General features: G+C 34.3%; 1 long non-coding RNA gene across 1 annotated transcript; it reads right to left on the bottom strand.

Annotated features, from left to right (window-relative positions):
- Positions 1-2,331: 2,331 nt before the first annotated feature.
- Positions 2,332-3,498, bottom strand: LOC122308209. The gene is made up of 2 exons (XR_006241953.1): positions 3,289-3,498; positions 2,332-2,746 (listed from the first exon to the last, which is right to left on the bottom strand). It is a non-coding gene; the product is annotated as an uncharacterized LOC122308209 (long non-coding RNA).
- Between the last annotated feature and the right edge of the window lie 10,926 nt (positions 3,499-14,424).

The raw sequence follows: 14,424 nt of genomic DNA, 5'->3' as shown, positions 1-14,424 counted from the left end.
TACCAACTCATTCCATTTAATGAATTAGATGCTTACAAGAATTCAATTGCAGAAATAGGTAATTCACTCTTTATTTTAGAATATTTAATTATCAATATACTAAAAATTTAAATCTTATTTATCAGACAGTTTAGTTGTTGCAATCCAAATCAAGCCATGTAGAGAGATAACTTTAGCGCATGGACCAACAACTATTCAAGAGATATATGTTATCGATCAAGGGTAAAAAAAAATTTTGAATAGTTCACTCTTTTTTAATTATATTTCAATTTTTATTTCTTGCATATTCTACTAATTCTTTTTTTTTATTCCAATTTTATAGCTTAAACCCCATATGTTTAACTATGTAGGGTCGATTCGTGCAAGATGAATGCAAAAAAATTTCGGAAATAATTGAGACAAAGCCAATTATACTTTAAACAAAAATAAGAGTTCGTTCTTATAATGATATTTTTAATAATTAACAATCTTATATTTTCTTTTACATTGTATATGCTTGCATTAATTATGATGCATATTTCTAATGAAGGATTATCTCTATCATCACGTCCGAGAAGTAAATTTATGATCAATCCTGTTATTCCTGAGGCAACTTCATTGCAAGAGTGGTAATCATTACAAATAAGTCATTATTTGTTTCATACAATTTGAATATTGAAATTTTCATATTTTTATTTCTTATGTTGTATTTGTTTTTATGAATTTTAAGGGCGGCGATTAATGATTTATTACTCAAGAGTATTATTGCAAAAAGCTTGACATACCCATCTGCATCTCTATCTTCCGTTGGCATTCGGAAAATAATTAAGAATTGTGATGTTGCTGAATTCATCAAAAGTTTGCAACTCATGGTGGTAAAATCCTATTCTTAGTAACAGATTCAAATATTTATGCAATCAATTCTTCTAAAAAATTGTCTCTAATGTGATGCAGAAAACAAAATTTTGAATAAAGGCGAAGATAATTGTAGTTGATTTGTGCCAGATATTTTTTTACATGTTATGTATTGGCTGTAATAAAGGAACTCACTGATACATTCCTTTGTTACCATTGCAAACACCAAAGCATTTCCCAACCACGGTATGTATCTTTCAAATCTTTTGTTTGATAATTTATGTAATAGATTTAATGTATAGTTTTTATTGATTCTAACTTAAAATGATATTTCTAACAAATTTATAGTTGTCGAGCATATGTTGAACCCGACGATGGTACAGGAAGACTATCTGCTGTTATGTTTGATGAAATTATAGAAGAAGCATTTGGTTGTTCGGCAGCTGAGTTTATGAATCATACTGGAGATGTATGTCTTCTTATTTTTCATTCGCTTTATTGTTGCAAGTAGAAAAGTCTATCTCAAAATTTTTAACATATTTAATACATTATCTATAAATACATTGGGTTTATATTAAAAAAAATTTAAAAGTAAATTATAACAAAAATCGTTGAAATTGATTTTTATATACTTCTCTATTATGTCAATTTTATTTTTATTTATAACATGCATAGTAATTTAATTAAAAACATTGCATTCAAAAATTTGTGTTAATTTAGAACACATAAATTTTCAGCATATAAGGTATTTAAATTTTTATTAATTATGCAATTATAATTAAAAATTCCCTTTGCAGGAACATTTTTCATATATAGAAAATCTTGTGGCACAAGTTTCACAGAAAAAGTGGAAGATTGAACTTTTAGTAGACCTCAATCGACTCAACCAAAAGGAGTACAAGAATTTCAATATCGTTTCTATTAATGCTGTACAGGATGATACAAAATGATGGATCAGAGTAAAAACATCAAAGGACTCATATTTTGAAATGATGTTTTTGTTGGGCTCGTATTAAACTTATCACATGTGTTGCAATAAGTTATGTTTTGAACTGATGTTTTCATTGGGCTGGTATTAAACTTATGACATGAAACTTTGCTAAAACTATCGATGTTATAAATATCTGTAGCTGTCAGGCGCCACACTTATGATACTACATCGCTCTTCTGTAGCTCTCAGGTGCCGCAGCTATAATATTACATCGCTCTTCTGTAACTGTTAGGCGCCGTAGAACTTTAATACCAAAACTTTTATGTTGTATTGTAATGAATATATATATATATATATATATATATATATATATATTTTATCATTTTGTGTTGATTTAGCAGTGAAGGTTATACATCAGGCTTTTGACCATGGTCCATGTCTTTGGGAGTTACAATCTATTATTGTTATAGAAGACAACTTGGTATGTTCTAATTTCTCAAACATACAATTATTTTAATATAATTGTTGTATTTTTTTTTATACTATTATTTACTTTTATGGGAAAGTTTTACATTTATATTTTACCTCCACTAGGCAAACGTCCCTTGGACTTTTTAATTCTACTCGTATATATATACACAGAAGTGCTTAGGAGCAATCAGGCTATTTAAATTAGAAGAGCGGCCTTCTAATGAGATGGTGACACGTTGGAAAAAACACAATACAGAAATGCAACCTTGCCACAAAGAATCACCACAAGCGCTTCCTCATGCTTGTGTTTTCTCTTCCTCATTTCAAACAAGCCAAATTCTTTTACATGTTGACATCGTCATCGTCACTTTGCACTGCCACCCCAAAGCTCGACCCTGTCAAACCGTGACAGAACTCGACCCGCGACAGAGCTCAACCTTGTCGAGCCGTGAAGAACTACTGATCAACGGAACATATACATCCCATTTGACCAAATCTCTCTAAAAGATGCTTCCAAATCCATAAACCAATACAGATTCAATCTCAAAGAAATTCCGAATAAAATGACAACAACCAATCAAAATATTACAAGATATTACAACAACCAATCAAAATATTACAAGATATCAAGAAAATTAAAGATAGGAAAAAAAATCTTATTTTTGAGGTTTCAAATCCTCCCTATCGAATATAAATCCTCCATAGCTATTCCTCCTCTCCTTCACCCCAACCACCAGCTTTTGTTCCTTTCAACCAACAAATTCACATGCAATACTCCTAGAAAAACAGAACAAAAACTTATGAAAGCCTAACAATTGAAGACTTCCAAAGGTTCCGCTTCCTTTGACCAAAAATATTTGAGAATTTACTCATGAAAGTATACATGTATTCAAGGAATTTATAAATATGTCTTTTTTCACGAAAGTAATCGATGAGGCACGATAAATTTCACCTAAGTCACAGGGAAAACAAGAAAAATATGAAAATACAAGCATTCCATAGAAAGCCACTTTCCTTTAGCAGCTTGAAGAACCAAAGTAGAGGGGGAATACCTTTAACGGCTTGAAGAACCAAAGCAGAGGAATTCTTCATCATAGAGAGAGAGAGAGAGAGAGAGAGAGAGAGAGAGAAATATTGAGCTTTGTCACCGTTTGGGTCGAGCTCCATCCTTGCCACATTATGGGTCGAGCGCTGTCGAGGATGAGTGTGGGGTGGTATTTCGTTTGGGTTGAGGTCCCCTGGAAGACAACAGAGGAATTTCGTTTGGGTTTGGTTTGCATTGTTGATCAATTGTATGCTAGTGCAGATTAAACACTATGAATTTCCTACATGTCACCATCTCATTGAAGGGCTACTCTTCTAATTTTAATAGTCCGACCGCTCCCTAGCTTTTCTCATATATATATATATATGACAAACAAGTAAGAAATCTCTTTAATGCATTATGCTTTAGAACCTAGAGAGCTGATTGCTATACTTTGATAATCAATAAATAATCATAGGAAACGTAGCTTTTATATTCATGTAAATGGTAATGCTCTGTTGAAAAAGGATTGGCACCTTACAATTATCTCCTTTTCAGTCCCTAACATACAACTATCTTGTAGTATAAAATGTAACAACCTAGTCCAATAATTTAAAATCAATTTTATTGAGTCTAAATTAGATTTGATGAATAATATTAGATTTAAAGCTCGTTATTATTTACGGACTAAGTGGACCCTACTAAATTAGTAATCAGCCCAAGAAATCCTTTTAAAAGTCAAATACATTTACTGGACGAGTTATACTCATTATAGAATTTAAGATCAACCATTAGAATTTTGCTCATTGTAATCATCGTTAATTAAAGTCCTCTAGACAGTTTCAATCACTCTAATGATGAACTATTGAAGTTTTAAACTATATTTTATTTCAAGCTTTGTTGATTACTATCCAAGTCCAAATTGAAATCTATGCCACCCTATCCCAGCTTCTCTATATATCTCTTCCCTTCCCTTTGATTTTCCAAGCTGCACATCCCTTTCTCATGTTACCTGTGAGTCCCTTTCCCACCTTCATTTTTCTTCCACGGCATAAATCACACCCACCAGCAAACATCCAGCTGCAACACTGTAGCTCCGTCCCCTCACGGCCAACCAAATCTACCCAAGCCTCCATACACAACTAGTGCACCACTCCACAACCTTCACGTTAAAACTTTCTCCTCCACGCTCCAGTAGCCATTGACAGCCACGGGAAAATAGCCTTTGCATGCTCTTCTACGTCCAGCCACCTCGAGCCGCAGGAAGCTCCTCCACGTCTCCTCCCTCAACCACAACACACACACAGCAGTGCACCAAGAACCACCAGCCTTCCCACACGCAACAACCATCACACGGCAAACAGAGTTGTTCCGCAGCCCACGTACATGGCGCCAACTGCACCTTTGTTTTTCCACACTGAAACAGAGCACGGCTCCTCCGCACATCAACCCCACACAAAACCCACCCAACATGCACCGTAGCCCAGCCTTGAAACCGTAATGGAGCTACCAACAACTACCACGATTCCTTCCCCACAACGGATCCTCTAGTCACGCATCACCACAGCATACCAGGGCCAAACCAAGAGCTACATCATTTTCCTCTCAGTTATGCACACACACCTTCTCTACATAAGTTGTCATTCTCTCTCTCTCTCTACATCATCACCACAGCAGAACTGCATTCAACCCGTCAAACACAACAGAGGGCCTTAACTTCAACTCATCATCAAGTTCAGGAAGGTTCAGTATGGAAATGACTCCCAACGGATGAACTAGCTGCTCGAACAATCCCATCCGCAGATATCCTTTCAACCAGACGAAACTCCCCATGGAAATCTCAGTGGAGACAAGTCTACACTGCAATGAGAGACTTCAGAGCCAACCAAACCAAGTTAAAGCTCCCAACCCACTCGGCACATCAAGGTGAGAGTTCTGAAAACTCTACTTTATTTAATCGGGCCACTCAAATCCAAATTCCCCCTCCTTCCAACCGAAACCTCATGGGCCCAGAAAAAAATATACTAACCACAAAACCCAGCCCATCCTTCCTTAGCTTAAAAGCCAGCCTAGTACCCCTCCTTACAAACCAATCAAGCCATGCACGCCCATGTAGGGTATGAGCATTAGCGCTTAGTGAGTTATTTTTATAAGAGACTTACATTTAAAGAGCGTCAATTTTTGAAAATGATGTGTAATGGTGAGTTCTTACAGAACAATCTTAATGAGACCATAGAATACCTCAATGAGCTTGCTGAAAAAGCTCACATTTGGATTGGACCAAGTGCTGCTGAGAGTACAAATAAGTCACGACCTGCAGGAAACCTAAATGGTGGTAGAATTTAACATCTCATGGAAGAGGATAACCTAAAAGTTAAGGTTGAGATGCTTATTAGGGAGTTAGAGGTGTTGAAGAATAAAGACTTAAAGCCAACACACGTGGCTAATCATGCAAATCTTTTGAACCATGTTTTGTGTGTGGCGGGGTAGATCACCTTACCCAAGAGTGTCCCACATTTGCTGAAATAAGAGGAATGTATGAGGAATAATGTAATGCCTTAGGTATGTACAAAAAGCATTTTACACCTTTCTCTGATACATATAATCCAAGTTGGCGTAATCATCCCAATTTTAGCTGGAAGTCTGAAAACCAGCCACTTGCACAACCCCCTAGATCATATCCTACACCATATCATGCACCTTCATCTTTTATGAATCCTTTAGAAGATATTTTGCATGCTTTTATTAAGGCACAGAGTAAAACTAATCAAAATTTTAAATATTTGATTATACAGGTTGTTGAAAAAAATAAAGAGATAAAGAGTCATATATCCAAGATAATGAGCTCCTTGAGTATGAATGAGCGTGGTAAGTTTCCTTTTCAAGTTCAAATCGCACCCCAAGGTCAGCATATGGCACACAAAAATTTGAAAGAGGTCAATGCCATTGTGACAATAAGTGGTAAGTCCTTACGCATTCCAACAACTGATAAGCCAAAGGATGTTGAAGAGGAACAAAGCAATGATAATACTGAATTCCCCAAGGAAGCCGAGGTAATCAAGAGTCCAGTTAAGGTATCATTTCCTCAAGTTTTAAAATCTGGTATGTGAATTTCGGATTTTAGTAATGAAATCTTAGAGAACCTTAAGCAGGTAAAGATTAACCTTCCTCTTTTGCATGTTATTAAACAAGTTCCCACTTATGCAAAAGTTCTTAAAGATTTATGTACAGTTAAGAGGAAACACCATGTGAAGAAGACAACATTCCTGACAGAGCAAGTTAGTGCTCTAATTGAGCAGCGGATTCCTCCCAAGTACAAGGATCCTGGTTATCCAACCATTGCATGCAGTATTGAGAATTATGAGTTTGGACAAGTCTTGCTAGATTTAGGAGCTAGTATTAATTTGATGTATTATTCCATTTATTTGCAACTTGATTTGAGTGAAATTAAGTCTATTTCTGTTCAGTTAAGAAACCGAGAGGGATAGTTGAGGATGTTTTTATCTAAATTGACAAGTTTTAGGTACTGTTTGGCCACAAAGAATTTTCATCTTAAACACAAAATTTTCATCTCATCATTACAACTTTCTCAAATCTCCATACAAAATATAATAAATAATTTAACATTTTTCTTACTTTTTCAAATTCCAAAACAATAATAATATTAAAATATAATATTTTAATATTTAATTTTAAAATTCAAAATTCTCATCTGAGAAATCTCAATGGCCAAGCAAAATCTTATTATCCTATTGATTTCTTAATTTTGGACATTCAATCAGTTGTTGAATCTAATTCTAAGGTTCCTCTCATATTAGGTAGACATATCCTTGCTACGGCTAATGCACTTATAAATTGCAAGAATGGGTTGATAAAACTATCTTTTGGAAACATGACTATGGAGGTCAACATTTTCCATATTAAGAAACAGCCAACAGATGACGAGTGCCACCAAACGTACATGATTGACGCACTCATAGATAAGAGAGTTCACACAACTCATGATTTTGATCCCCTTGAATATTCCCTTGTGAATTCTGAGTTTGATACTATTAGTGATTCATCTGATATTATTGATATTTGTGCTATTTTTTATGAAATTAAGGATTATGGCACATAGGCTTGGCAACAGAAATTTGAGGAGTTGTCTAAGAAAGGTGGAAAATAGATTCCTGTAAGTATAAAAGCATCAAGAGTTAAATTGAAACATTTGCTTAAGTCTAAAGTTTATAAGATTAAAATGAAAGCGTCTCATAATAAAAATATTCTTAGGCAGATATTTGAACTTAATGATCGAATATACTTATATGATTTTGGATTTTACAAGCACAAAATAAAACTTCGGTTTAGGTGGACTGACCCATTTATAGTGAAATATATTTTTGAAAATGGGGCAGTAGAAATAGACGATCCTAAGGATGGTCTAATCTTTAAAATAAATGGTCAACGCTTTAAAGTATTAATTGATAGGCAAGTTCCAAAAGTGGAAGACATTCCACTTGTGGATCCAGTCTATCAACCTTGACCACATCACCCAAGTATGTTTTTCTTTATTTATTTTGTTTTGTTTTGTTTTATTTTTATTTTCTCTTATTTTCTTTCTTTTTATTTTTGTTTGCTGTTGTTTTCTTTGTCTTTGTTTATAGGTTAGTTTTATTCTGTCAGTTCAAGTTACCATCTTTGGTGCTTAGCAAACTACCCATGTCACTCATCAGGTGTCTTCTACCATTTTTTGTTACTCCCCATTCAATTTTGATTCTTAAACATTGAGGACAATGTTTCATTTAAGTTGGGGGGTGGTGGAGCAAATTCAGTATTTAAAATGTTTGTTTGAACTTTGTGGCATATTTTCATGAGTCAATTTTTTTTTTAATTTGCATCGCATGTGCATCATTTTCACATGTATATTCATTCTCATTCATAGCCATCTTCGTGAATTCACCAAATCCACCATAATCATTTTTGCTGAAACATTCACAGAACCTTTAATGCACTCATCCAAGTTTTATGGTAAGATGGTGGTTTGACACATATAGCTAAAAAACTCTTTTGCTTAAGTATTCATGTGAGTTTGGAGAGGATTGAGAGCATACAAATATAGTAAATTGTGATAAGCATTTATTGATCTATTGAATTGGGCACTTCTTTTGAGAATATCATTACATGGTTTGTGGTACGATGATGGATATACTTGGGATATATCGAAGGTCAACTTAGGATTAACGTTTAAGCCTTTCAAGCTATCCATTTCCATCATAGACCCTTGGTAGCCAACTTTGAGCCAATAAACACATGTAGCTTTTCTTTTCATATGCACATATCATCCATGCCTCTCCACATTAGAGTATAACCTATACACTGATTTTCTTACCTTTTTTACTTCCAAGTGTATACTAGGTGTAGAATTTGCATTCTCTTTCTTTTATTTTATCATTTTCAATTAAAAAAAAGAAGAAGAAGACAACATAATAAAAAAAGAGAAGAGTACAAATTGCAAAGTGTTCAATTGAGTGAGTTTCAAAAAAAAAAAGTTGGTAGAAATGGAAAAAATACAAAAGTGGCATGTATTTATCCATCAAATTGTTGAAAAAAAAAAAGGAAGAGGAAGAAGAAGAAAAAATATTATTATTTGATGATTTGAATAGTTGGAGAGTATATCAAGTGAGAAGTGTGATCTATTGAGATATTTAATAAAATTTCTTTTGTATGTACTTGGAAGTTTTTGAATCCCTTTCATCCATTTTTTTTCATATAGCCCCGAAACCAAGCCACATTAAAACCTTTTGTGTTGATCGTTCTGATCGTAACTAACCTGTTGGAAAAACTAGTGGAAGTCTCATTTGTTAGTGTTCCTATTATAAAATTAATTTTTGCTTGTTGCTTGTACATAATTGCCTAATTTTTCATGAGAGTGTGTATACACCCATTGTCAACTCCATAGAGAGAGCCCTTACCCGAAACACTATTATACCCTTGAGTTACGGAGTTGAACCTTTTACTTGAGACGTTCTTGATGTTGCATGTGTCAAGGTTAATGGTAAGATGGTTATGGTTTGGAGAACACACACACTCTATGGATTGCTATAGGTGGATTGATCTTGATGGGTTATTGGATTCCTAAAATTATTTTGATATGTGAATCTCGAAAGTGTGACTTGATGGCCTTTATGTGTGATTTTCTTTAGTCTCTTTCGTTATTTTGACATGAAAATTGATAGGGACTAGCAATGAGTAAGATGGTTATGGTTTGGAGAACACACACACTCTATGGATTGCTATAGGTGGATTGATCTTGATGGGTTATTGGATTCCTAAAATTATTTTGATATGTGAATCTCGAAAGTGTGACTTGATATCCTTTATGTGTGATTTTCTTTGGTCTCTTTCTTTATGTGATGAGTGTGTGAAAATGCACTCTAAATATCCTATTCTTGGAATAAAATGCTAAAATGTGAATAGAAATCATAGGAATTAATGTGTATTTTTAAATTAAGTTTCTATTTACGTTGGGATACTCCTAAACAGCTTTTTATGTTTAATTTCAGAGTTTATAAAAGAGTAAGTCAAGTCCAGTCAAATTCAAATGAGGACATTCATGGGGTTTGAGAGAAATTTGGAAAAAAATAAAAATAAATAAATAATCACAAAATGAAACCACAAGAAGTCCAAGTCTGAAATTCGCTAGAAGATAGTCTAGACATACTTTAGTTTTTTTACTGTATCTTTTTACTCACATATCAGATTGATGCAATTCTTGATGCATTTTAAAGGGATATAACTTTATCTCTAATAAGAATTTCCAAATTAGAACTCCTGAAGAGCGTACGTGGCTGCCAAGATAAGTTCTAAAATTTAGGTGATTTTTTTATGCGGAAATTAAGAGAACATTTGGCTTTCTTTCCTACCCTATATAAGCATATCATTAGCACGAAATGGGAGGATGAGGCATAAGAGGCAGATCTAAAGAGATGAGAAAATCACTTCCATGGCCTCCGTTCGCTTCAGTTTTCTCTGGAAATTTTTATTGTTCAGTATATTTATAGGTAACTAAATTCTCCAGTAGGGTTAGGGATGAAATTGCAAATTAAATGATATTTTTAATTTATGTATTTGATCTTCAATTACTAAAACTCTTTTATTTTATCATTCTCAATTCATCATTGATGTTTTATTCTCCGAATAATCATAGAATTTATTCTGTTTATGGATTTAGTCATGCTTTTTCTATTGAATGGATTAGTTCTTTGATTATGTTTAAATCAATTATTTATCTATATTGATTTAGTTCTTGCTGCAATATCGCTCCCTGAGTATATTGTCATCATTAGATTTTCTCAATAGAGATAGTAATTTACATATTTTAAAAGTGGTGAATGATTTTTCAAAGGGTTACATTTGATTTAATTTTGGTTTATAAATCCATACCTTCCAATTGGGAATTTCAAGAATTGAGTTCCTAATTGAGTTATTCAATAGATTAAAAATAATTAAAATACCAGATTTGTACAAAAGATTCCCGACGCTCTACTGTTCGTCAAATTTGAGTACTTTTTTCGTTAATCACCTTGCTTCACTTTAATTTACATTTAAAATTAATCTTTGTTCTCCATTACTTATTTAATATTTTTCTTTAGTTTCTTTGTTCCTTTTGCTATTCTTTAATTTGTTTCCCTATGGAATCAACACCCTAAAGCTGTGCTACAACTACTGCATTATTCTTTGGTTGTAATCAATCATCTCCCTTCTACAGACAGCTTTTGTCCCTGGTCGAAACATAAAAGAAAATACAATCATTGCACAAAAACTCTTCCACCATCTAAAGAGACAGTCAGGGAGAAAATGGTTAATGGCAATCAAATTAGATATGGAAAATGTCTTTGATCAAGTAGAATAGGATTTCCTTTTCACCATAATGCAAGCTTTGGGATATAGCTAAAAATGGATAGGCTTGATTAAAGAATTTGTAACCATAGCCACTTTCTCTATTCTAATAAATGGATATCCAAAAGACTTCTTTAAAGCACAAAGAAGACTTAGGCAAGGGGACCCAATCTCTCATTTCCTCTTCATACTAGTAACAGAGACTCTCTCCAGAATTCTACTCAAAGAAGAAGTCCAAAGCAAATTAGACAGGATAAAAATCAGCAGAAACAGCCCATCCATCTCTCATTTACTGTTTGCAGATGACACCATAATTTTTGCAAGAGCCTTAGAAAGCAATGCAAAGTCCATCTCTGAAAGTTTGGCAAAATACCAAGAATGGTCAGGTCAAAAAGTAAATTTGAGCAAATCTTCTATCTTCATCACAAGAAATACCAACCAAGCGGTTAAGCAAGCTATTTCCCAAAGACTGCCCTGCAAAAGCTCATCGACAAATATGAAATACTTAGGCCTTCCAACCTACAAATGGATTAATAAAACAGCCACTTTCTAGAAATGATGACAAAGATTGAGAAAAAATTAGAAGGTTAGAAATCGAAGCACTCTCACAAGCTGGAAAAACTATGTTAATCAGAACTGTCGCTAGCAAATTCCTTCATATGTCATGACTTCATTCAAATTGCCAAAATCAATGTACAAGACCCTAGACACAAAATTCAAAAATTTTTTATGGGGATTCCCGAAAGGAAAAACTCGTAACCTGGCCCTAAAATCTTGAAAATCAATATGCCAACCAAAAAAGGAAGGGGGGTTGGGACTTAGAAAAATAGAAAATCTCAACACCGCTCTATTGGCTAAAACATGTTGGGAAATAAGTGAAAACAGAAATGGGTTATGGCTCAACATTCTAAGCACCTAATATCTAAACCGAGAAGATTTCTAGAATGTTACGCCAAAACGCTCGGATTCTAACCAATGGAAAGAAATATTCCAAACGAGAGAACTCCTCAAGAAAGGAAGATGTTTTCAAATCAATGATGGATCCTCAACCAATATTTGGTTGGACCCTTGGATACCAACTGCTAAAAACTACAGACCAAAGCCACTTCAAGTTGAAAACAGCTCTATGCCACTCGTCTCTTCTTAAAAAGTCTCTGACTTAATTTTCAGAAATCCAAGATCCTGGGATATATAGAAATTGCAAACTCTTTTTGATCTAAATAGCATCCAACAAATCTCACTCTCAAACAATTCATAACAGACAGACAAAATAGTATGGCCCCCAAATCACAATGGAAAATTCACAGTCAAATCAACTTATAAATTGGCAATAAATGAACAAGCTCAAGCTCAAGAGAGTCATATCAGGGATCTATTCAAGCCTTTATGGAATCTGAAAATCCATGAACGTCATAAGCTGCTATTATGGAAAATGATTTGGAACATCCTCCCCCACCAAAGGAAGAGTGAAAGAAGTAGTTCATTCTTTGTCTCAGGATGAATGTTTGTTGTGTAACCAAACAGAAAAGACTCTTGAGCATCTTTTCACACGGTGTCTAGTCACTCGCATACTTTGGAGTCAAGGCTCATGGCCACTGTACTTTGAAAATCTCTCGATTAACTTTATATCGGATTGGATAAAAAAGATAATACATCCAAACAGGGAGCTGGGGCTGCAAGAACCAGAAAACACCACTTCCAGCTTTATGCAGTAGTCAACATGGACTACATCTGGTGCTTGAGAAATGACATCATTCACAACCATGCATCCTTTGATCTGAACAGGGCAAAATCTCATCTCAAGCAAGTTTATCATAACTATATAAATGCCTAGAAAAGGAAACAAAGGATTATTGAGAAACAATGGGAAGCTCCACCCCCACTCTTTCTAAGCTTCACTTTTGACGCCGCAATTAGAAATGTCTTCTCTGTTATCTTGGCATTATGCAGAAATCACAATGGAGACATCAAAGACATCAGAACAGAGCAAATCCTATGACAAACCCATTGACAGCAAAAGCTTCGGCAACCTTACTAGCTACCCAAATGGCATCAACACTTCATCATAGAAAAGTCATTTTTGAAGGGGATGACCCACAAGTAAACCAAGCCATAAAAGATCCAGACTTCTCTTCTTTATGGAGAATATCCCCAATCATTGAAGAAATTCAAAAGCGATTCCGGAGCAACCTTGATTGGACTCTAACAAAAATTAATCGATCCTAGAATCGATGTGCACAATCTGTTACACAATGGGCAGCCACCAATCTTGTCTTTGGTAGCATAACCCCCTAATTTTATTTCCTTCTCTTCCTTTCTTTTAAACCTCCTTGAACCTTTACTTTTCTATTATTAATGAAGTTGCTTGATTAGATTTTTTTTTAAAAAAGACTAATAATGCCCAATAATGCAATGGTCTGAAGCAAAGATAGTTACATAAGCATTAAATAGCAATGGTACCATGTGGACGATGTATTAATGATATCTACCTAAACTCTTTTTTATCTAATCAAGCCTCCTAGGTATAAATATATATATACACATTTATTAAACAATTACAATATACAAGAATCTAAAAAGTAGGTGGTCCCAACAATCATTCCGAACCAGTTAATACAACAAGAGAAAAAAAAGAAGTCAATGGCTCTTACCCATTTCCCACTAGGGAAAGCTGCTTGAAGCTACTATGATTAAAAGCTGCAATAGATTATGTTGTTATGCACTTTGCTGGTCTAATTTGGTTTAAAGAAACAATCACTTCATTTTTCTCATAATCTTTGATTAGAGAAAGTGGTAACATAAGAAAATAGTATCTGGTAGATGGTCTGATAGCCCAACACTCTGATTTCTAGTGGTTTGATGTACAAAATTGAAGGCCTTAAACCTAATATATAACAACCGCATAAACACATGGTTTCACAAATTTTCAACCCATACAATCATCACACTTCACAATTTTCCAACATCCACAATCCCCACATTTCACATGGCATCCTGCCACTTCACAAGCTACACAATAATCCTCTTCAATTCATATTACACACAACCACATCACAATAACACCATTCACAATTCAAAATGCATGATACAAAGCACATTTACAATTATCCACAACAGAGCACCTTTCACAACATCATTTTAACTTTACAAACATAATATTTCTTGCGATAAAGAGATAGAAAATTATAACATATATTGAGGGCTGAGCTGGGCAGTGATGCAACAAGCTGGATGATGAGCTCAGGCAACTTGCTGCCTACTGGTCCACGGTGGTTCAATTTTG

The sequence above is a fragment of the Carya illinoinensis genome, chromosome 4, assembly GCF_018687715.1.
Source record: "Carya illinoinensis cultivar Pawnee chromosome 4, C.illinoinensisPawnee_v1, whole genome shotgun sequence".
Classification (NCBI taxonomy): Eukaryota; Viridiplantae; Streptophyta; class Magnoliopsida; order Fagales; family Juglandaceae; genus Carya; species Carya illinoinensis.
This window is presented reverse-complemented; position numbering and strand designations above follow the sequence as displayed.